We start from the raw sequence: 23,888 nt of genomic DNA on the forward strand, positions 1-23,888 counted from the left end.
TTGCTCTTTATTTTCCTACTCCAACTGATTGCAGGGGACATCTCCCCCAACCCTGGTCCACCATCCCCCAACCTCAACCACTACCCTACCTCAAATCGAAACCATAATAATCTTATTAATATTACTTGCACTCCTTCATCTCCATCTTTTAATTGTGCCCTCTGGTATCCACGGTCTGTTTGTATCAAGCTTCCTTTCCTGCACAACTACTTTCTGAACAACTCTCTTAATCTGTTGGCCCTCACTGAAACCTGGATTCAGGATTCTGACACTGTCTCTCCTGCTGCCATTTCCTATGGTGGCTTACAATTCTCTCATTCCCCGAGACACACAAACAGACATGGTGGTGGAGTCGGCATACTCCTGTCCCCACAATGCACTTTCCAGGTCATCCCCCCAGTTCCATCACTCTCATTCCCTTCTTTTGAGGTCCACACCATCATGCTCTTTTGTCGCCTCTCCCTCAGAGTAGTGGTCATATACCGCCCCCCAGGCTCACCCACCCACCCACTTCCTCGACCACTTTTCTGCCTTGCTGCCACACTTCATGTCCTCAGAACTACCAACTCTTATCCTGGGAGACTTCAACATCCCCATTAACAGCGCTACTTTCACATCTGCATCCCAGCTTCTATCACTAACCACGTCTCTAGGCCTCTCGCAGCCCTCAGCCTCTGAGACACACAAGGACGGTAACACCCTTGATCTGGTCTTTGTCCAGCTCTGTTCAATCTCCCACCTAAAAAACTCACCGCTTCCACTCTCTGACCACAACATACTCTCCTTCACGCTCACAAATCCTCGCCCACCCCAGCTCACTCCTACCTACCACACAATCAGAAATCTACAAGTCATTAACCCTCAGACACTTTCAGACTTCCTACACTCATCACTGTCCCCAATCTCCTCTTTTTCCTGTCCTGATCTGGCTGTTCATCACTACAATGATACTCTTAGAAGCACCCTTGACCAAGTAGCTCCCCTCACCCTCAGAACCTCCAAGCACAGAATAAAACAGCCCTGGCTCACACCGAAAACTCAACTTCTCCAGCGATGCTCTAGGAGTGCTGAATGCCTATGGAGAAAAACCCGCACACCAGAAGACTTCATCCACTTTAAATTCATGTTAAGAACCTATAACATTGCCCTTCACCTCGCCAAACAGACCTACTTCACCACCCTGATCTCCTCACTAGCCAACAACCCCAAGAAACTTTTTGACACTTTTCACTCCCTCCTCAGGCCAAAAGCACAAGCCCCTATCACAGACATTTGTGCTGATGACCTGGCCTCTCACTTTACAGAAAAAATATATAATATCCATCAGGAAATCTGCTCCCAACCACCAAGTGCTGTGACTCCCATCCCTTCCTGCATCTCCCCTGGCTCACTTTCCACATTTGATCCCATCACAGAAGAAGAAGTCTCCAGACTCCTCTCTTCCTCTCATTCGACCACATGCACTACCGACCCCATTCCCTCACATCTCCTCCAGTCTCTCTCTCCAGTCGTCACAACTCACCTAACTACAATCTTTAATCTCTCCCTTTCCTCGGGCATTTTCCCATCCTCCTTCAAACACGCCATTGTTACTCATTACTAAAGAAACCCACTCTCGACCCATTCTGCACAAACAACTACAGACCAGTTTCCAACCTCCCCTTCATCTCTAAACTTTTGGAGCGCCTAGTTTACTCCCGCCTTACCCGTTAACTCTCCACTCACTCCCTCCTAGACCCTTCACAGTCCGGCTTCCGCCCCCTACATTCGACTGAAACTGCACTCATCAAAGTGACCAATGACCTTCTGACAGCAAAACGTAATGGTAACCACTCTCTGCTCATTCTTCTTGACCTATCTGCAGCTTTCGACACTGTTGACCACCATCTCCTACTCTTTAGGCTCCAGTCACTAGGCATTAAGGACACTGCGCTCTCCTGGTTCTCTTCCTATCTTTCTGACCGCTCCTTCAGTGTTTTGTTCTCTGGCTCCACGTCATCTCCTCTTCCTCTCGCTGTCGGGGTACCTCAGGGATCAGTCCTTGGCCCCCTTCTCTTCTCTCTCTACATGGCCCCAATTGGACAGACTATCAGCAGATTTGGCTTTCAGTACCATCTTTATGCTGATGACACACAACTAGATACGTCATTCCCCGACCTTACCCCCGCTGCACTACAGAACGCCAGTGACTGTCTCTCCGCAGTCTCTCACATCATGTCCACTCTCTTTCTGAAACTCAACCTCTCCAAAACTGAGCTTCTTCCGCTCCCGCCGTCTACTAACCTCCCTAAATTTGACATTTCCCTCTCCGTGGGTGGCACTCTAATAACACCTCGGCAGCAGGCACGCTGTCTGGGTGTTATGTTTGACACCAATCTCTCCTTCACATCCCATATACAATCTCTTGCCCGCTCTTGCCGCTTACACCTAAAGAACATCTCTAGAATCCGCCCTTTTCTCACCATGGAAACAACAAAAACCCTCACTGTAGCATTGATCCACTCCCGTCTGGATTACTGCAATGCTCTATTAATTGACCTCCCCTTTACTCGACTATCCCCTCTCCAGTCCATACTTAATGCAGCAGCAAGGGTCATTTATCTGGCTAATCGGTACTCGGACTCATCTGCTCTTCGCCAGTCCTTACATTGGCTGCCCATTCATTATAGGATCCAATTCAAAGTACTTGTTCTCACCCACAAAGCTCTCCACAGTGCAGCACCCCCCTACATCTCCTTCCTCATTTCTGTCTATCGCCCTAACCGACCGCTGCGCTCTGCAAACGACTTTCGACTAACCTCTGCACTAATCCGTACCTCCCACTCCCGACTCCAAGACTTCTCCCGCGCTGCGCCAATCCTCTGGAATGCTCTACCCCAAGAAATTAGGACTATCCACAATTTGCATAGTTTCAGGCGCTCCCTCAAAACACATTTGTTCAGAGCGGCCTATCACGTTCACCAATCAAAATCATTCTATGTGTAAGTGTGCATGAGTAGCCCATTCACTATCTCCATCCATCCCTCACTCCCTCAAGATGGCTGCACCATCGTTGTAAATACATCACTGTAAATAAACACCTGTACTTTGTATCTCCCCCACCACATTGTAGATTGTAAGCTCTCATGAACAGGGTCATTTTATTTTGCTTTAATTATTGTATTGTTAACGTTGTTACTTATGACTTGTGTTTTGAAACTGTTAAACTGTAAAGCGCTGTGGAATATGTTGGCGCTATATAAAGATTATTATTATTATTATGTAAGGCCTTCCGCCTTCAGGTGTGGTCCAGGGTGACCATGTACGTGATGGTGTTAATCTGCTGGTGCACGAGGTATGGGCCTTCTCAGGCCGCCTGAAGCTAGTCCTGGAGTACAGGGACAAATGCCCACAGCTTTTGATCCACCTGGCATGTCCTCTCACAAGCATTCAGGTCGTACCATTGCTTCTGGTGGGCGTGGGCTTGTGTCATATTAAAGTGCACCACCTGCATCAAAGACTGCATCTTGTAACGTAAGCGCACAACATACTCAATGATCGACACTCTAGGGGTGCATACGTCTCCTTTTCAGACCTCTTCTACCAGAGCCAGGGGCCCCCTGCACATGTCACCCATACAGGAGCTCATAGGGGCACAACCCCGTTGAAGCCTGTGGAACATTCCGATAGGCAAATACCAGGTGTGGGAGGTACCGCTCCCAGTTGCGCCCATGGGAGTTGACTAACATCTTAAGCATCTGCTTCAGGGTGCCATTAAAGCGTTCGCACAGGCCGTTGGTCTGTGGGTGGTATGGGCTGGTCACCTGATATTGCACCTGTATTTGCCAACAGAGGGACTCAGCTGTAACATGAACTGGGTCCCCTGGTCAGTCAGCAGTTCCTGGTGAAAACTCACTAGGGAGAAAATCTCCAGAAAGGCTGTAGGCACCTTATCGCCCGAATGAACAACAAGGCTTCTGATTCCGGGTACTGGCTGGCATAGTCTACTACTATCAGTGCGAAGCATTTCCTGGAGTTGCCAGGAATGACCATCGAGCCAACCAAATCCATGGCCAGCCCCCTGAAAGGCTCTTCAATAATGCGCAAGAGGTACGCAAGAGGTACCAGTGGGGCTTTGGGGCGCCACCCCGTCTTCCCCACCCTCTGACAGGTGTCGCACGAGCAGCAGTAGGCAGTCAAATCAGCCTCCATCCTGGGCCAGGAGAAATGCTGGGCTAGACTGACCTTTGTCTTAGTGATCCCTAGCTGTCCGGCCATCGGAATCTCGTGCACAATCCGCAATAACTCCGCCCTGTCGGTCCCTAGGCCACGCCTTCAGTGAACCCTGCTGGGCTGTTACCCGATACAGCCGTCCTGTGTTCCAGACCACTTGCTTGAGGTCTTAGTCAAAGGGAGATTGTGCCACCTGCTACTTGAGAGCTTTCAGACTAGTTTCTAAAGTCGCCTGAAAGCCCTGACTGGACATGGCCAGAATAGGAAAGACTGCCAAGTCTTCAATCAGTTTCCGGGGACCTGTCTCCTGGCTTCCGTCTGGCCTGGCAGTGACTTGGTCAGAAGGGAGGAAACCGCTGGAATCCTAATGGGCCCTGCACTACCACAATCACAGGTAGTGCCAGCTCCTCCTATGCTTCTAATAAAGTCACCGGTCCAGACTGACTAACCTGGTCCTATGACATCTCCGTTATGGAGGAACCCTGAAATGAGGTCTTACCTAGGAGCCCTACTTCTCTTGAGACAGTCCCACCCTCAATTGCATGCTCCTCCTCCACAGTTATCTGCACCCTGTCTGACCCTTCCGTGACGACTTCACAGGACAACTGGTTGCAGCGTGCCTGCTGGCCACACTCTAAGGCATTAGTACAGCTTGCTTGCTTGATCTCCTCCCTACCCTAAAGGAGAGAGGGACACAGTACATTAGCCATTCCCATATCCCCATCAGTAGGCATATTAATCACACTGGCATCAATAAGGGTGAACATTATGTTGTCTGGAGGATCAGAACTTGAGGGTTCAGCAGCCACATACTGAGACACTAGCCGCTCCAAATCTGTCCCAAGCAAAACACTTGCAGGAATATTCGAGGTTACCCCCATCTCCCGCACTCCCTTCCTGGCACCCCAGGCCGTACACACCTTGGCAATGAGCAGTGCCGGACTGACTTCTTCAATCCCGGAGACAGCAAGAGTTTCCCCTGGTACCAAATCCTGTGTGGACTCCAGCTCATGCCGCACAAGAGTCATCTCAGCGCTGGTGTCCCGTAGTCCCATGGCTATAGCCTGGTCTATGGTGATGGGCTGAAAGTTGTCAAGGTACCCCCCACCATCTTCAACCACACCCAAACAGTGGACGGTTTCTGGGATGGGGACAGGCCCTTCTGGCGCTAAGGACACATGGCTTTGAAGTGTCCTGGCTTTTTGCAGAGATGACACAGTCAGAGCTCCCCCAACGATGTGGAGACAGCAGGCACCGCATTCATCTTACTCCCACTCCAGCTGACAAGTTTCTTGGCCTCTGGAGTCCTGTTGTTGGAGTACTCATTGGCAAGTGTCACTGTTGCAGAGTCCCCCTTTGGCTTCTGGTCATGGAGATATTGCTGGAGGTCTTCTGGCCAGTTCCATAAAAACTGCTCAGCCACAATGAGCTCCTTCAGCTACTGCGGTAAGCTCCAGTCTCGCTGTCAGTTGGTTGACTGCTCTCAGTAGGACCCGCATGTGATTGGCCCAGCTGTCTGCAAGACCCCACTACATACTCTGGAGATTCTTCCGGTATGTCTCAAGGGTCAGTCAAGTTGTACTGCCGGAGCAGAGCCTGCTTGATGTCCTCACAGCTCAGGGTGGTCTCTCTGGGCAGGTACCCAAAGTATTCCAGGGCCTTACCCCTGAGGTGAGGGGTTAAGAACCGGACCCACTGGTCCTCAAACAGATGAACACTTTCTTGCTAGCATTTGAAAAAACTTGCAATCAGTACCAAGTTCCCTCCTTTTTGCTGCAAGGGGAAGTCCTCCGCCTGTAGCTTTGGGATCCAGATCTCAGGAGACTCTTGACTGGTTGGCTTCTGCAGCTGGAACTTGAGTTGGAGCTAAAGCATTTGTTGCCGGTGCTCTTGCTGACATTCTGCAGTTTTTGCTGTCTTGCGACGTTCTGTTTCTGTCACTACCTCACAATGTTCTACTGCTGCTATGAGGGTCTTGTAAGAGGGCTTTGTCTCATTCCTTGAGCATGACCAGGCCAGCTTGCAAGAGTAAATCGAAACCTGTCTGGCTGGGGGGACGGACAGGTAGTGAGCAGCCCACTGTGGGACTGACCACTGGGGACTGGCTCTTTGGGGAGTCTGGGCTGGACTCCCCCTCTGCTTGAGCAACATTGTCTTTCACCTCCTCCCCACCATCTCTGGTGTTGGCCATCTCACTGAATCTGCCCTTTATGCCACTGGTCATCCTTGCATTCTTTTTTCACTGACACAGAGGTGCAACCTGATGCACCCACACAGCTTTCAGTATTTGCACTTGGACTGTCTAGTGCTGAGCTGATCTTAAGACCCCAGCGGCAAAAGCTACTGCTGGTAGTCTTTGTGAGTGTGGGGCCCATACTCCCAGACACTACACAATATTATCTCAATCCCACCACTACCACCACGTGATGAACTCACACCTCGCCACCCTGCCTGACGTCACTAATACATCAGACTGATCACATAATGCGGTCTCCCCAGTTTCACCAATGTGATGTTCAGAAACCCCTTGGGGACACATAAGGTAAACATTTTTCAGTTTTAGACAGACACCCCTTGTACCCAAGGACCCAGGGAGGCATGGGGAGTGAGAGGATGTGGCCCACGCAGTCACTGATGTGGCACCAAACTCACTCACAACCCTCACAGTCTGAGTGGCTCCTTTCACTTGCACCAATGAAACAGTGCCTGGTGAGCCCGGTAGGACTACCATCAGTTTCACGTTAGATATAAGCCCGGTCTGTTGACGGGATTACATCAGGCCAGAAATGGGCTCCAGATGTGTGGATTTGTGGATCGAGATAAATGTGCAGCCCAAGGTTAAATTATATATTTAATCGCCTTAAGGGCACACTAGACAATACACTATATACACAATGGTTAAACAGTGGTCAGTTATGCAAATACAATAGCGGTAGGACAAAAGATATAAGCAGATGGATCTTGTAACTTACCGGTTTGACGTTAGCCCATGTGTGCACCGGGCCACAAGGGGCATGGGCTGCCAGCTGGTTCCTAGGTCCCTCACAGCACATTACTCAACGAGGTTCCCACTTCCAAAGCGAATTGCAAGCATAACAGAGAGAGAGACCACATGGCCTTACACTACCCTTTTTTTCCTTTGGGTCACTCTCTTCCTGCTCTCTGGGATTAACCTAAATCCCCTTCCCTTGCCTCTAACAGCTATAAACTCCAGAACCTAAAATGGGCCATAACTCCTTAATGTACGGTCCTAGGGAGGAGGTTTTGGTGCTTTCGGATCCAGCTGGGCCACTGCTATGCATTGAGACTAAACAAATCTTTGCTATCTGATTCCTACTAACCATTCCACGTAACACCCTTACCTGGGGTGCTAGAACGGATCAAGACCCTGGAAGGTTTTCAGCCCATTCCAGATATCTCACAAATGTAACCGGTGTGTGTCTAGAACCTACCGTAAGTCCATAGTCTCTTTATGAAATCCAAGCTGTTTAAACAAAGCAGTTAGACCATAGGGTTTGGATCCACAGGTCTGGTGGAGGTGTGAATTCCTTCTTTGAAGCTGAAAAGCTGCCCACCTGCTGAGCCAGATGTCAGGAGGATTTTAAGCAGTCAAAAAATCCCCCATCTTTCACAGTTGGTACCAGGATCTTTGAAAAAAAGGACTGAGGACAACAGGCTTGGGAGACACATGAAAATAACTGAGGATCCATAAAGAGGCTGAGAGTTTGAGCTTGTAGGCTACTGGATTAACTTGTTTTAGAACCTCGAACGGACCAATAAGGGCCCAGTTTATACGATGGTACCTTGAGACGTACATACTTAGATGACAGCCAGACGTCTCTTGTCTACGTGTCTTTTCATCTGTTCAGAGGACTTCAATAAGCAATAAGGCGGACATGGTGTACGCCCATATTTTGTAAAAACCCTTGCCAAGGGATTCACCAGCAGGGATATCAGAGGTCGTAAAAACAGAGAACGTAATATTAGCATGTTGACTGTAAAGCTCAAAAAATGAGATTTGGCAGAGGATTCACTCACATGGTTGTTGTATGAGAATTCGGCCCAAGGCAGAAATTCGGCCCAGTCACTGTGGTGGGCATTAACGAAGTGCCCCGGGAAGTTGATCAGGATCTGATTGACCCGATCTACCTGGCCATTGGATTGAGGATGATAAGCTGAAGAGAATTCCAAACTGACATTAGTAGCTTGCATGTGGCCCTCCAGAAGCGAGCAGTAAACTAGATGCCTCTATTTAACACAATGTGGAGCTGTAGACCATGGAGGCAGAGAATATGTAGACTAAATTTCTCTGCAAGCACCGAAGCAGATGGGAGACTGGACAGTGGAGTGGAGAAACGATCCACAACACACATATGACGGTACACCTTGCCGATACTGGAAGATCATTGATGAAATCCATTGCAATATGCAGCAAAAGAGCAGATGGTACAGGCAAAGGCAGTAAGTGACAGGTCAGAAGCGGTTTCAGAATTTGGTTCTGGGCACAAGAAGTATAGGCAAAGACAAAATCCACAATAACCTTGCATAGGGTCGGCCACCAATGTCATGAAATGAGGGGAATCATTTTCTTCTGTCCAGCATGACCAGCTAGCTTAGATGTGTGACCCACAGAAGGACCCACTTCCTATCTGGTTCAGCAATATAAGTCTTTCCTGAAGAAAGCAGAGACAAATCTAACAGAGCAACTGTACTTATTTTGGAGGGCTTAATGATGTGTTGAGGCTCCTCCTCCTGGTCGGAAGGCAGAAAAGATCTAGAGAGTGTGTCCGCCTTGATGTTCTTATCAGTCAGACAGAAATGGAGAGTAAAGTTGAAGTATGCGAAGAACAGAGACCACCTGGCTAATCGTGGATTAAGCCGCTGTGCACTCTGAAGATTGGCAAGATTCTTGTGGTCAGTATAGATAACCTGTGAATGCGTCAGTCCTTCAAGCAAGAATCGACACTCCTCCAGAGCCAGTTTTATTGCCAACAGTTCTCGATCGCCTCTCGAGTAGTTGTGTTGTCGAACTGAACAGATTTTGGAGACGAATCCGCAGGTCACCATGTAACCAGAAGAAGGCTTCTGGGTAAGAACGGCTATGGCCCCTGAGGAAGAAGCATCCACCTCCAGAAAGAACTGCTTGTTTTTGTCCGGTCGATACAGCAAAGGAGCTAAAGAGAAGGTCTGTTTTGGAGACACAAAGGTTCTCTGCCTCTGGAGTCCATATCTTAGGATTGGTCCCCTTGCAGGTCAAAGGAAGAAATAAGAGCAGTTAGACACGAGAAATGCAAAAATGAACTGGTGGTACTAATTCGAGAAACCGCTGGATAGCTTTCAGACCGTCTGGAACGGACCACTTCAAGACAGCGGACACCTTCTCGGGATCCATTTTCAGGCTGATCTCGAAGATGATGTACCCAAGAAACTTGAAAGATCTGCTTAAGGCACACTATTCATATCTGGTGTACAGACGGTTCTTCCTTAATCTCTGCACAATCTGTCAAAAATCGCTTTCGTGTGAAGGCAGATCAGGGGAGAACACCAAAATATCGTCTAGATAAACTACCACACACTTAGAGGAGGTCCCAGAAGATGTCGTTCACCAGTCCTTGAAAAACAACAGGGGCATTGCAGAGTCCAAACAGCATTACATGATACTCATAGTGGCGCCTTCACGGGTATTAAAGGTAGTCTTCCATTCATCGCCCTGGCTTATTCTAATCAGGTTGCACGCTCCCCAGAGGTGGAGTTTCGTGAAGACTCTGGAACCTTTAAGATGATCAAACAGCTCGGAGATGAGAGGCAGAGGAAATTTATTCTTGAGTGCTATTTGGTTAAGACCCCTATAATAAATACAGGGTTGAAGTGAACCGACCTTTTTCTTTACAAAGCAGAATCCTGCTTCAGCCGGGGAGGAAGACTTCCGGGTAAATCCCCTAGCAAGATTTTCTTTAATGTACTCGGACATGGCTCGGGTCTCAGACTGTGATAGGGGCTAGATTCGTCCTCGAGGAGTAGGAGGGCCTGAATAAAGATCGATTGGACAATTATACGGCCAACGAGGTGGTAGCGCTTCAGCCTCCTTTTTGTCGAAGACGTCAGCGTACGTCCAGATTGCCGCAGGCAAGCCGGGTAAATTAGATGGAGAAGCCAGAGGTCGAGGAGGATGGATGGGATTGGGAACTAGACACCTCTCGTTGCACTCCTGTCCCCAACGGAATACTTCTCCGGATTTCCAATCCAAGACAGACAGACAGACCTAGAAGTAGAGAGTGAGACAGTCCTGACAGCACATAGATGGTTATCCTCTCCATGGATGCTCCGAAGGTAACATTCCTATCTGAAATTCCAGCAGCTCTTTCATGAAAAGGATGGTCTTGGAGAGAGATTCTCATCCACCGGTGAAACCACCAACCACTGAAGATATTTGATTGGGATTTGATACAGCTCCACAACAGCCTGCTGAATGAAATTGTCACGATCCATTTTTGGATCTGTGTCTGTTTGGGCTTCTCAAATATAAACTTTTTTTCCTTTCAGGCCATCGGGGGTTAATGTCAGTTTTTCCCCTCGGTGGCCGCTGGTGTTACTACATGTTTAGTTAGTGACCACTCCCACCTTCCTATATAAGGTCACCTGGTGCATCAGCTGACTGTTGGTTATGACAGGTCCTTTTTGGATACCAACCGTGGTGAAGACTGGAGCTACCTGGTGCAGTGGTGCTTCAGATTATCGGGAGCAGTGGTGGTTCTGCTGAAAAGAGGAGCTTTCTGGAGCAGTGGTGATTCTGCTGAAAGTTGAGTTCAGGAGCCTTACTCTACTGCATGGTGCATTGGCAGCAGAGAAAGCGAAGTGTTGTTTTGTTTAACCCTGTCTGTTGTATCTCCCCTTGGTGTCTTATTAGTGCAGCGGTGGGCCGAGTGTCCGCACTTACCAATTCCCTAGTGAGGGATAGGTGCAGGGTAAGTGAGGGACAAGGTATCTTGGTCGGCGACAGGTTGAAAGATCCTGTAGAGGGACACTAATAAGAGCAGGGCACATCCTCAGGAGAGTGCAGGAGGTGTCCATTTCCCTGTTCCCTATTGCAGGGCCCACCATTGTAATTTTTACCCTGGTGTCCCCTTGTTTGTCTTGTTGTTTGGTGACCGACCGGTCTTCGGGTCGTGCCACTCAGGGCCAGTCACATATCGTGACAGAAATGACCTGCGGAGACTGAGTCCAAGTAGGCCAACTCGACAAAACAGATGTCTTCACAGGAAATGGATGCTGACAAAGTCAGTGATGGAGAGGAGAGATTCTCACCCAAGGTGGCCTCTCCAACAGACCCTAGGCAATAGAAGCATCTTCCATTTGCACGACGTGTCTCCTGACGATGTTCAGCCATCTTCACCTGGTCAATCTATAGAGACTATGAGGGAGATGCAGAAGCTGAGACTTGCCGAGTAACCGGCCTTTGAAAGGTTGGAGCAAGGCGCACAAGTCTTCTCTTGCGGGTCACCGCTTTGGAACACTCCTGAAACTGGATGTCAGTCTGGGTTACCAGGGACACCAGGTCATCTAAAGAGGTGGATTTATCTCAACCATCCAGCTAGTTCTTGATTCGCCCAGGAAAGCCCTCCCAGAAGGTAGCCACAGAGCCTCATTATTCCAAGCGAGTTTGGATGACAGGGTACAAAAACAAACAGCGTATTGGCCCACTGTGAGGTTGTCCTGGTGCAGACTGAGAAGAGACGATGCTGTAGAGGAACCACGACCACACTCATCGAAGACCTTACAGAAGACTTCTAGAAAGGACTGGAGGTTCGACACAAGAGGGTCCCTGTGGAAAAACTGGAGATAGCGGATAAAGATAACAGTCTATGCCTCTGACTTACTAAAATAGAAGTCTGGATAATGAAGATTAAATGCTGTGTTGTCACTGCCCCCTTTCTCCCATAGGGGAATGAGCCATGATAGAGCTTCACCAGTGATATGGGACATGATGAAAGCCACTTTTGTCCTGTCAAAAACAAACTGGTGAACCAAGAGTTCAAAGTGCAGCGTGCACTGATTAATAAAGCCCTGACATAGGGCAAGATCACCGCCATAACGTGGTGGAGCTGACAGATGGGGTCCGGAGCCAGGCACATAGCTGGCAGGCTTTTGGGTCATGGTCAAGATGGTTGCAGCTTGGGTAGGTGCGGGCACGGCCGTAGGTGACAGCGTATCTAGATGGGTGGTTATTGTCCGCAGGTAGGAGAGGAACCCAAGGGACTGGTAAGGCAGCTGAACCCCAAGGGACTGATAGCTAAAACAGCCATAAAGGAAAAGACAACTGATACATGCAGACACTGGTGCGGCTGACATACAGGTTGGCAGTGGCCGGTGGGTGTAGTTGTTATACACTGGCACGACAGGTGCAGATGGAGCCAGTTGTTTTATAGACTGGCATGGCATGTACAAGTAGGTCCAGCTGATATCCAGACTGGCACTGCAGGTGCAGGTGGGTCCGGCTGTTATACAGACTGGCACGCATGTGCAGGCAGATCTGGCTGTTATACAGACTGGCACGGCAAGTGCAGTCAGGTCCAGCTAAAATACAGACTGGCACGGCAAATACTAGCAAGGAGGTTAGGGTTGACACTAGTGGGACCAGCGCTAACTAGCGGACAGGAACCTGAGAACTAGCAAGCGTGTTTGGGAACAGACTAGCAATGTTGTACAGGTAGAGAAGCCCTTTAAGAGGGAGGGAGCGCACTCCGCAAGCATGGTGATAAGTACATATTCCAAAAGCACATTCATGAAAGGGTAAGGGATTAGAGTCTAGTGTACCCCCCATAAGGTAATAATACCACGACATCAGGCAGTGGAGTACTCCAAAAGACATGCACATAAGAGAGAAAGAAAGTGGAGTACCCGTAAACCACCAATAGCATTAAATCAGGAATATATATTAGAAAAAATAGTTAAAAAATAAGTGACAAGTAATACAACAATATATAAACAATAAGTAGGATTAATATACTTCTATGAATGAGTGTGATGAGGATTTGGTTACAGGTACAAGGGAAGTAGCCAGCACTCAGCACAATACTGAACAGTTTAACCATTGCTGCCTGTATTTCTAGTGGGATTTAATCCAGGCCACTGGCTTTTCCACACGGTATGGAAGAGATTTTCTCTCTGTAATGTGATTGGTGTATCCAGAGGATTTTTTAAATTATTGACTTTTTCCTCCATTGACTTTAGTTTTGGCATCATATTTTTCTCTTCTTGGCTTAATCCTTCCTTCGGGATGTCTCTGCAGAGGCCACTGAAGTACTGGAGCCACATGTTGCCATTTTGGATATGGATATTTCTTTTATTACTTTTTGTGCCCATGCGGTTCCATAGGTCCCAGAAGTAGTTGTCATGGAGAGCATCTTGGAGTTGGTTAAGTTTGGTGGAGATATAACTCTGCTTCTTCCACCTGAGGATGGTTTTGTATTGCCTTTGTATGGTGTCTTTGCCATCCCTAAGACCCAGGTGGCTGGGGTCTGTGTTTCTTGTTTGAGGCTGTTCTCAAGGTCTTCCGAACGGCTTTACATTCTCTGTCAAACCAACAATTGATCTGTTTTACTTTTGCCTCTTGCAGTTAACATTTTTTAAGGTCAGACAATTCAGCCATGGTGTAGAATACATCATTGAAGTCTTTTGCAGCTTGATTCACTTCCTTCTAGGTTTCACTTGTACTCGTAGGTGTAGAAGTTTTGGCGCATCGCCTGTATTTTGTGTCTGTTTAAACCTCTATATCTTATTGACAATGTCTTGGACCATTTATAGGATGGAGGCAGGTTGAAGAGGCCGCTCTGCTGGAGCTTTTCTGTCGGATTTCTTTGTAGATTTCATGTAGAGAAAAAGAAGTTGGCTGGTATCTGTCAGGTGCATTTGTTGAGTGACTATGAAGGCGACAATATTTGCCGGGTCCATGTTTGCAATCACATAGTCTACTACACTTCTTCCTACATGGGAGTTTAAAGTATATCTTGCTAGAGAGTCTCCCTCGGTACAGCCATTGAGTATATGAAGGCCTAAACTTCTACATAGGTTCAGAAGCTTTTTGCCACTTTTGTTGACTGTACTGTCATAGCTGTTTCTCTCCATGTGTACTGAGTCATGTGCGTCAGTCTCTGTTCCAAATATATAGATGTTTCCATCTGTGGTCAGAAAGTTTTTTCTTTCCCTGTTCTTGGCATTGACGTCTCCAAAGAAGAGAACTTTGCCCAGGGCCTGATATTGGGTGGCTTCTCCTTGTAAGATCTCAAAGCTTTCTACATTGAAGTAGGGTGGTATGTAGGTGGCGCAGAGGTAGACATGAGACGGAGAGGTGAAGACAGAATGTAACGACACAGCTGTTGGGTGACGCGGGACCAGGGGCTCTTTACCTATCCTTAACACTAAGGGGGTGCCCTAGCTCGCCTTACTCCCCAGCATACTTTTGAAGGTGAAGATGCCAAGATGCCGGGGCCTCCACCCTTGCCTTATCTCCTGAGTTAGCCCTCCGTCTGTTCTCTTCCCCCACCCAAGGAAGAAGGGCGCTACTGTGCACTGTAGTACACCAACCTGACAAACAAGGCAACACAAACAAGGGTTAACAGAAAACTCCAGGCATACAAAATATTCACATATAACAGAGGTACCACAGCATGGACGTAGGGGAATAAACCAAAATAGAGAAGGATAGGGAATTACACATACAAACCAAACAACAGTCACAGATAACGCCTCCAAATCTCCTCATATGAACTCCTCTCCCATCGTTAGCCATGCAGCAAATGCTTGCTCTCACAAGGATTTGTAATAGAGCCCAGATTATAAAGGGGAAAGGAGTGGCTAACCGAGCTCAGCTGTGAACACAGGGATTTCCAACATTGCCGATTAACCCCTGTTCTGCCAGAAGAAATAAACACATTTAAAATGAAGGAGCAGTGTTTGTTCTCAGAGCCAGAGTAGGAGCAATCAGACGCTGCGGTCTTCTGATTCCACACTGTCACAGTAACCAAGTGACAGTACCCGATCTTCTATGAGAGACCTCCAGAACCTCAGGACCAGGCCTATCGGGGTGTGCCACGTTAAAAGCTCGGACCAGTCGGTCTGCTTGTACATCAGATGCTGTTACCTTCATCCTCTCCTCAGGACTGTACCCCCTCCAAGGTAATAGATACTGAAGCGACCGGAGAACAACAAGAATCCAAGACCTTGGCAATCTTAAACTCCAAGTTTGCATCGACAATGACAAGAGACGGTGGCAGAGGTGTTGGTACTGAAGATGCAACATATTTTTTGAGGCGAGATCGATGGAATACATTATGGATCCTAAAGGTAGGCGGTAAAGCAAGGCGAAATGCTACGGGATTAACCATGGCTACACTCTTAGGGGTACTTCACACTAAGCGAGATTGCTAGCAAGATCGCTGATGAGTCACTGATTTTGTGACGCGCCAGCGATCTCGTTACGTGTGACACTTCGCAGCGACCAGGCCCCCGCTGCGATGTCGCTGATCGTGCTTGAATGTCCTGTTTTTGATCGCTGGTGTCCCGCTGGCAGCATGCATCGCTGTGTTTGAAACCGACGAGCGACCTCTTTAGCGACTCAGAAATCATGGACGCAGGCGGCAGTCGTCAGAATCGCTGCTGTGTGACACTAAGCGATGCACCACCGATCCCGCTGAGATCGCTGCTGTGTTGTTGGGTAAATTGGACTGTTTGACAGCTTACTAGCAACCTCATAACGATACACCAGCAATCCTTACCAGGTCGTATCATTGTCGGGATCGCTGGTGCGTCGCTTAGTGTAACGGTACCCTTAAAAGGACAGATAAACCTGGAACCCAGTTTCCAAGATGGAATCTTCAGCTTAATGTTCCTCGAGGACAGCCACACCAAGTCACCAACACATAGGTCCGGACCCACCAAAGTCTCCGATCTGCCACACTCTTATATTTGTATCCCATCTTCCTCTAATTATTTGTAACCCCCTGCTATATGGTAGTAATAGTAGATGAAAACTGTTCTTCTTCCGGTAATACAAAAGGGCAATTACTATTAAATGAACTAAACTGAGGATGGAACCCATATGCCCCAAAAAACGGGGACTTACCTGTCGATTCCTGACAATGATTATAGCGAATTCGGCTGTTACGGCTGTAGCTAGTGAGAAAGAGGACAGAAAAAGGTAGCCGGAAGTGGACCCTCTGGGTCACAGTTCCAGAGCCCCCGGGGGCGAGTACCCAGGTGAAGACCACCCCCTATACAGGGAGCGTTAGGGATAAACCTCCAGGGGATAGAACCGTGACAGCCGGAACCAAAGGGGCGACTAGGCAAAAATAGATGGGTAAGGAGGCACAGCAGTATCCGTAGAGTTTGGACACCGAGACACGCTGGGAGCAGGCAAGGTACCGGTCAGGAGAGCCAGGGAACACAAGGACTGGAGGCTGCAATAGAGAAAGAGCACAATGAGGAGTAAGGAGGAGAGGGACGGAGCACAGGACGGTGCAGAGGGGGACCAGGTGGCGGCAGGGAAAGGACAGGGAGGCACAACAGTACCGGAGGCAAGGAGACCTAGGACACAGAGGGCACAGACAGAGACTGCGCAGGCAAAGCGCAGCAAACAGGCACAAGGAGTAAAAGCAGCGCGCAGACAGACACACAGGAGAGGGGGCCTGAAGATAAAGCGAACGCCGCACGGGGCAGGGACACCGCATACGATAATCAGGCGTCTTACCTGTCCCGACGCCAGGCATATGTGATGGGGGCCGCCATGTTGGGGGCGGAGCCAGCGCATCACGCTACCCATGAGGCAGTGCGCCGGAAGCTAGGCTGTGGGAAGGTGCTGGACGCCGCTGGAGCCGGAGACTGGGCGCGGGGACGCACTGCAGGACAGGAGCGCACCGAGGGGTGAGGGGACGCAACATCGGCTAACGTTAAAAAGGTAATCCAGTCCTCCTGATTTTCAGATACAAAACATCAGAGGTATGTTTCTAGATTCTGGTTAACCCGTTCAGTCTGCCCATTAGACAGCGGGTGAAAAGCGGAAGAAAACGACAAATGAATCCCCAGTAGGGTGCAAAATGCCTTCCAAAACTTGGAGACAACTGCATCCTCAATCAGAACCAATATCGGTCGGGATCCTATGCAATCTTATTATTTCCCTGACTAAAACTTGCGCCAAGGATTTGGCTTTCGGTTAAGCTGGTAAAGCGATAAAATGAGACATTTTACTGAATCTATCTACCACCACCAGTATTACAGTATTCCCGCCCGACACTTGAAGATCCATGATAAAATCGATCGCCAAGTGAGTCCAACGTCTACTGGGAATCTCCAACAGTTGGAGAGCCCCCGACGGGTGAATATGAGAGGTCTTAGTACATGCACAGACACCGCAGGTGACTACATATTCCCGGACATCCTGATGAGCACCTGGCCACCAAAAATGCCAAGTAAGCAGATCAGCGGTGGATTTATTATCAGGGTCTCCAGCCAACACTGAATCGTGATGTTCGCTAAGGACTCTAAGGGTATGTGCACACGCTGCGGACCCACAGCAGTTTTAGCTGCAGTGTACAGTACCATTCAAATGAATGGTAAAAAAAAACCCGCTGTGTAGACGTTGCGGAAAAATCTGCGCGGATTTGCTGCGGTTTTGAAACCGCAGAAAGAATTGACATGTCAATTCTTTCTGCAGAATCCGCAGCGGGTTCCTATCTCCACCATTGTGGAGATGGTGAATCCGCAGGACCAAACCGCAGTCAAAACCGCAGATAATCCGCAGGTCTTTTGACCTGCGGTTTATCTGCGGCTTTTGCAAAATTTGTGCGGATTAATGCGCTGCGGATTCCGCAGCTTCTGCACACACCCTAAGACGGAGATTAACAGGAACAGTTTGCCAAGTGGACAGGCAGCAGGGATGTCCCACTGAGCGTCAACAACCTCTGTTTCCAAATAGAAGCATATAGACACCATAACCACCCCTTTTCGAAGAATAGGTACTGGTTCACACTTATCTCCTCCCCAGGAAAGCAACGGGATAAGGCATCTATTCTAACATCCACCCCTGCAAACAAACTGGGGATGAAGAGGCATAGGCAAACATAAAGTAAGATATACAAATTTATTTATTTATGAATTTCAAAGTACAATTTCCATAAGAATCTCTCCACAGGAATGAAAAAAGACAATGAGCCATATACAAAAAAACAGTAGTGGCAATAGTATCATAGCAAAGGTCAATTAATATAAATGGTTAAAGCTATATAAAACTATCCCCAAAGAAAATAAAGCAATTTAAATATGCCTAGTGCCAATATATTGCAATGATCACATTTCAGGGTAAATAGCTATTTCCCTGCCTGTAAATAAAGTGCTTAAATGCATACAAACCAAAGCAAATGAACATATTATTACCTACATAGAGAAGTGTCCTGGCTTCTTGGGGACCACTGTCCCACCCCGACAGCGCCGTTTCGCCTCGCTGGCTTCCTCATCATGGGGGCAATGTGTGTAATGTGCCGCACGGTGCCTTTTTATATACCGCTCTCAGCTGTTGGTAATGTCAGCAGGATTGATTTCCACTGCGCATGCGCTATTTTCCGGATCTCCCCTCTAGTAAATCTGACTTCCTTTTAACGGGCCTATACCAAGATGGCGCATACCAGGAAGTCACGGGGTAATCCCAAAGCGCGCATGCGCCAACAAACCAGCCGAGATAAATAAAAAAAGAGGCTTAATTTAAACCTAAAGCGCATATGCGCCACCAAATCAGCTAAAATATGAAAAAGACGCTGAAATGTCTACTCATCAAGAAAAGAAGGATACCGCACATGTACTATATCCGATAGTGGGATGTTAATAACATACATCAGGAATGTGAACACCGTGATTAACCTAATTTAAAATTATGTAAACTATTGTAAACAATTTTGTTTATTAAAATATACTATAGTAAAGTGATGAAGTGCAGAGAATTTATATGACAAAAAAATATATAATATGTAATATAGTGAATAATATATACTATTATTAAAAATAAACCCATATATAGGCATAAGTGAATATTTGGATTATTATGATATTTATAAAAATATACAATATGCATATTCATTATATGCACTAGACATATATATCCTTAAAAATATATTACTACATAAGTGCAAGTGAATATTTAGATTATAATAATATTTATAATATATACAAATAGCACATCAATAACATGTACTATAACTACATATCCCTGAAAAATGCCACTATACAACACGAATCCAAAATAAGGAAAGAAGGTCTTCAATGGAATGTAATGTCCCGCATAATTTTCTTCATTAAGAAATTTATTTATATGAAACAAACTTCAAAAAGGCTGTTGACCCGAATCCAAGCGAAGACAGATTTCATATCAAATCCAAAAGAGCCTCTCCATGGAAACTGAATAAGAAATAAATAAAATAAAATAAGAATAGAAGACAACACACACATATTAAAAATATTAATAAAATCGGTGGAAAATTAGATATACTACAAAAAGGAATTGAAACCAAATGTTTCATTCAAACCCTGAGATACCATTGCTCCTAATAAATATATCCATTTACTCTCTCTCTGTGCCAAGAGTTTTCCCAAATTACCTCCCCTTAATCCCAAATGTACTTGATCTATTGCTTGAATTTTTAAACCATTTGGATTTGAGTTATGATAGATCTTAAAATGTCTAGGTAAGGTGCGTAGAGTACTCACGTCTTCGATGGTTTTAGATTTTTCGATATCCCTTACGTGTTCACGAGTCCTTATTTTTAATTCACGTGTTGTCAGGCCTATGTAGATTTTCTTGCAGGGACAAACGGCCTGATAAATTACGCCTTCTGAGGCGCATGTTACCGTATATACTCGAATATAAGTCGAGATTTTCAGCCCAAAAAATTGGGCTGAAAGTCCCCCTCTCGTCTTATATTCGAGTCATATACAAAGGGGGTCAGAGGGGGAGGGGGGGCGGGGGTGTCAGGTCATACTTACCCGCACTGACGCTGTCTCTTGAGCCCCCAGATTCTCCCCGTGCGCTCTCTTCCTGCCTTCAGCGGTCACGTGGTGCCGCTCATTAAAACTCATGAATATGCGCATATTAATGAGCGGTATCACAAGACCGCTGAATGCAGGAAGAGAGAGCGCGGAGAAGCTGGGGACTCAAGCGACAGCGTCAGGACGGGTAAGTATAGCGATACTCACCTGTCCTGCGTCCATGGCTGCTGGCTGCTGTCTGTCATCGGTCAGTGACTTCAGACAGCAGAGGGCGCGGTGACGTGGTTAGTGCGCACCGCGCCCCCTGCAGTCTGAACGTCACTGACTGATGACGTGCAAATAGCGGTGAGCAGCCATGGACGCAGGACAGGTATGAATCTGACACCCAGCGACGGAGAGGTGAGTATGTCATTTTTTTTATTTTTACATGCAGCAGCAGCATGGGGGCAGCATATGAGGGAACAATCTATGGAGCTTCTTATGGGGGCAGCATATGGGGGAACAATCTATGGAGCTATTTATGGGGGCAGCATATGGGGGAACAATCTATGGAGCTATTTATGGGGGCAGCATATGAGGGAACAATCTATGGAGCTATTTATGGGGGCAGCATATGGGGGAACAATCTATGGAGCTATTTATGGGGGCAGCATATGAGGGAACAATCTATGGAGCTATTTATGGGGGCAGCATATGAGGGAACAATCTATGGAGCTATTTATGGGGGCAGCATATGGGGGAACAATCTATGGAGCTATATATGAGGGAACAATCTATGGAGCTATTTATGGGGGCAGCATATGAGGGAACAATCTATGGAGCTATTTATGGGGGCAGCATATGGGGGAACAATCTATGGAGCTATTTATGGGGGCAGCATATGGGGGAACAATCTATGGAGCTATTTATGGGGGCAGCATATGAGGGAACAATCTATGGAGCTATTTATGGGGGCAGCATATGGGGGAACAATCTGTGGAGCTATTTATGGGGGCAGCATATGGGGGAACAATCTATGGAGCTATTTATGGGGCAGCATATAAGGGAACAATCTATTGAGCTATTTGTGGGGGCAGCATATGAGGGAACAATCTATGGAGCTATTTATGGGGGCAGCATATGGGGGAACAATCTATGGAGCTATTTATGGGGGCAGCATATGAGGGAACAATCTATGGAGCTATTTATGGGGGCAGCATATGAGGGAACAATCTATGGAGCTATTTATGGGGGCAGCATATAAGGGAACAATCTATGGAGCTATTTATGGGGGCAGCATATGAGGGAACAATCTATGGAGCTTCTTCTGAGGACACCATATGGGGGAATAATCTATGGAGCATTTCCCACCCTAGACTTATACTCGAGTCAATAAGTTCTCCCAGTTTTTTGTGGCAAAATTAGGGGGTCGACTTATACTCGGATCGACTTATACTCGAGTATATACGGTAATCTTTTTCTAATTTCATAAATCCTGGATCCATCAAAGTTTATAAAATTCTTACTTTTAACATGATTTCTGCAAGCCTTGCATGTAGAACAAGGGAAAAAACCATTACATTCCTGTGAATATTTTTTTATTGTGGAGTCTTTAGAAAAATGACTATGCACTAAAATATCTTTGAGATTACGGGAGCGTCTTGGTACAATTGATGGATGATCTGAAAGACATTTTTTAAGGATAGGATCACTCAATAGAATCTCCCAATGTTTATATATAATTTTAGTAAGTTCCGGCCATTGTTTGTTAAAATCTGTTATGAATCTGATCTGTTGTTTCTTTTTTTGTTCACATTGTTTTTTCACTTTATCTCCATACAACAATTCATCTCTAGAGATTTTCTTGACTCATGTATCCTCTTTTTATCTGTTTCTTACTGTAACCTCTATCATTAAATCTCCGAGCTAAATCAGATGCTTGTCGTTCATAATCCTCTTGGAGAGTACATATTTTCTTTACTCTTAAAAATTGTCCTGTCGGGATTCCATTTATAGTAGACCTATGGTGGGAAGAAGAAGCGTGTAACAATGTATTTGTTGCTGTTGGTTTCCTAAAGATATCTATGACCACTTTTCCATCATTATGCGCCATTATCTTCATATCAATAAAATCTACAGACCTGCCATAATTAAATGTCAGTCTGATATTCTGGTCATTGTCATTTAACCTCCCCATAAATGATATCAGATTCTCTACATTGTCTTCCCAAATGAACAAGATGTCGTCGATATATCGACTCCATCCTTGTATTGCTTCAATTCCTGTTATACATTCTCCCAAAAAGATTGAACGCTCCCATAGATAAGGCATCTGCCTTAATGTTTTTGCTTCCCGGCCTATATGTGACAAAAAAGTTAAGCCTGGTAAATAACAATTCCCATCTTGCCTGTCGAGGTGTTAGACCTTTCGCCGATTCCAAGTATACGAGATTCTTATGATACGTGATTGCTATAACTGGGTGAACCTCTCCCTCCAAAAAATGATGCCACTCTTCAAAAGCCCATTTGATTGCCTGTTACCAATGTCAATTTTTCACAGCAGGTCACAGTTTTTTAGAAAAATAAGCACATGGTTGCCATTTACCAGGGGACGCACCCTGTGACAATACAGCCCCCACTCCCACCTCAGATGCATTGACCTCAACGATAAAAGGCTGAGAGACGTCAGGCTGTATGAGGATCGGCGCAGAAGAAAAACACCTCTTCAACGTACGAAATGCCTCCCTGACAGGACTGGACCACTCTGAGAAGTCCTTCCCCTTCCTGGTCATATCCGTAAGAGGTTTGGCTACTACCAAAAGTTCTTTATGAATTTACAGTACTAGCTGGCAAAACCTAAAAACCTTTACATTGCCTTCAAATCCTTAGGACAATCCCAATCCAATACCACCCAGACTTTTGCCGGATCCATGAGATAAACGGTAGAAAACAACATATATCATAGGAAAGGGATCTCCTCAACCGAGAACATACACTTCTTGGGTTTGACATATAATTTATTGTCTCGGAGTATACATAAGACCTGCCTGATATGTACCTGGTGTGACTCAAGGTCAGGTTAATAAATATGTCATCCAGATAGATGACCACGAATGTGCCTACCAGGTGACTAAGGATGTCATTTATAAAGTGCTGGAAGACTGCAGGTGCGTTCATCAACCCAACAGGCATCACCAGATTTTCGTAGTGTCCCTCGGGTATATTGAATGCTATTTTCCACTCACCCCCCCTCTTTAATGGAGATGAGACTATACGCCCCCCTGAGATCCATCTTAGAGAACCATTTTGCCCCTACAATTTGATTAACGAGGTCTGGAAAGAGAGGGAACGGATAAGGATCACCGATAGTGAACGTATTGAATTAATGAAAATCCAGGCATGGGCATATCCCCCATCTTTTTTCTTTACAAAAAAGAACCCCGCTGCAATGGGGGATGAGGATGGTCTGATATGACCTTTAGCTAGGCTTTCCGCGATGTAGTCCTTCATGGCCTGCCCCTATGGACCACAGATATTATAGAGTCTGCTCTTGGGCAGCTTGGAACCAGGAACAAGATTAATTGTGCAATCATAAGGACAATAAGGAGGGAGTTCTTGGCACTCCTGCTCCGAGAACACTTCCCCAAAATCCGACAGGTAACTAGGCA

General features: G+C 46.7%; 2 protein-coding genes across 3 annotated transcripts in view; one reads left to right on the forward strand and one right to left on the reverse strand.

Moving 5' to 3' along the window:
• VSX2 (visual system homeobox 2) overlaps positions 1 to 23,888 on the forward strand; it is a 195,405-nt gene that overhangs the window by 125,928 nt on the left and 45,589 nt on the right. The window lies entirely within an intron of this gene.
• Positions 18,328 to 23,888, reverse strand: part of ABCD4 (ATP binding cassette subfamily D member 4) — a 141,003-nt gene continuing 135,442 nt past the window's right edge. The window contains exons 20-21 of one of the 2 annotated variants that reach the window (XR_012234370.1): positions 22,120 to 22,241; positions 18,328 to 19,653 (exon numbers count right to left, since the gene is read on the reverse strand). The gene's annotated coding sequence lies outside the window, so the exon portion shown is untranslated. The remainder of the gene's footprint in view (positions 19,654 to 22,119; positions 22,242 to 23,888) is intronic. The other variant, XR_012234364.1, reaches the window with a different exon arrangement.

This window comes from Dendrobates tinctorius, unplaced genomic scaffold (genome assembly GCF_039654945.1).
Source record: "Dendrobates tinctorius isolate UK_male_01 unplaced genomic scaffold, ASM3965494v1 ptg000010l, whole genome shotgun sequence".
In the NCBI taxonomy this organism is placed as follows: domain Eukaryota; kingdom Metazoa; phylum Chordata; class Amphibia; order Anura; family Dendrobatidae; genus Dendrobates; species Dendrobates tinctorius.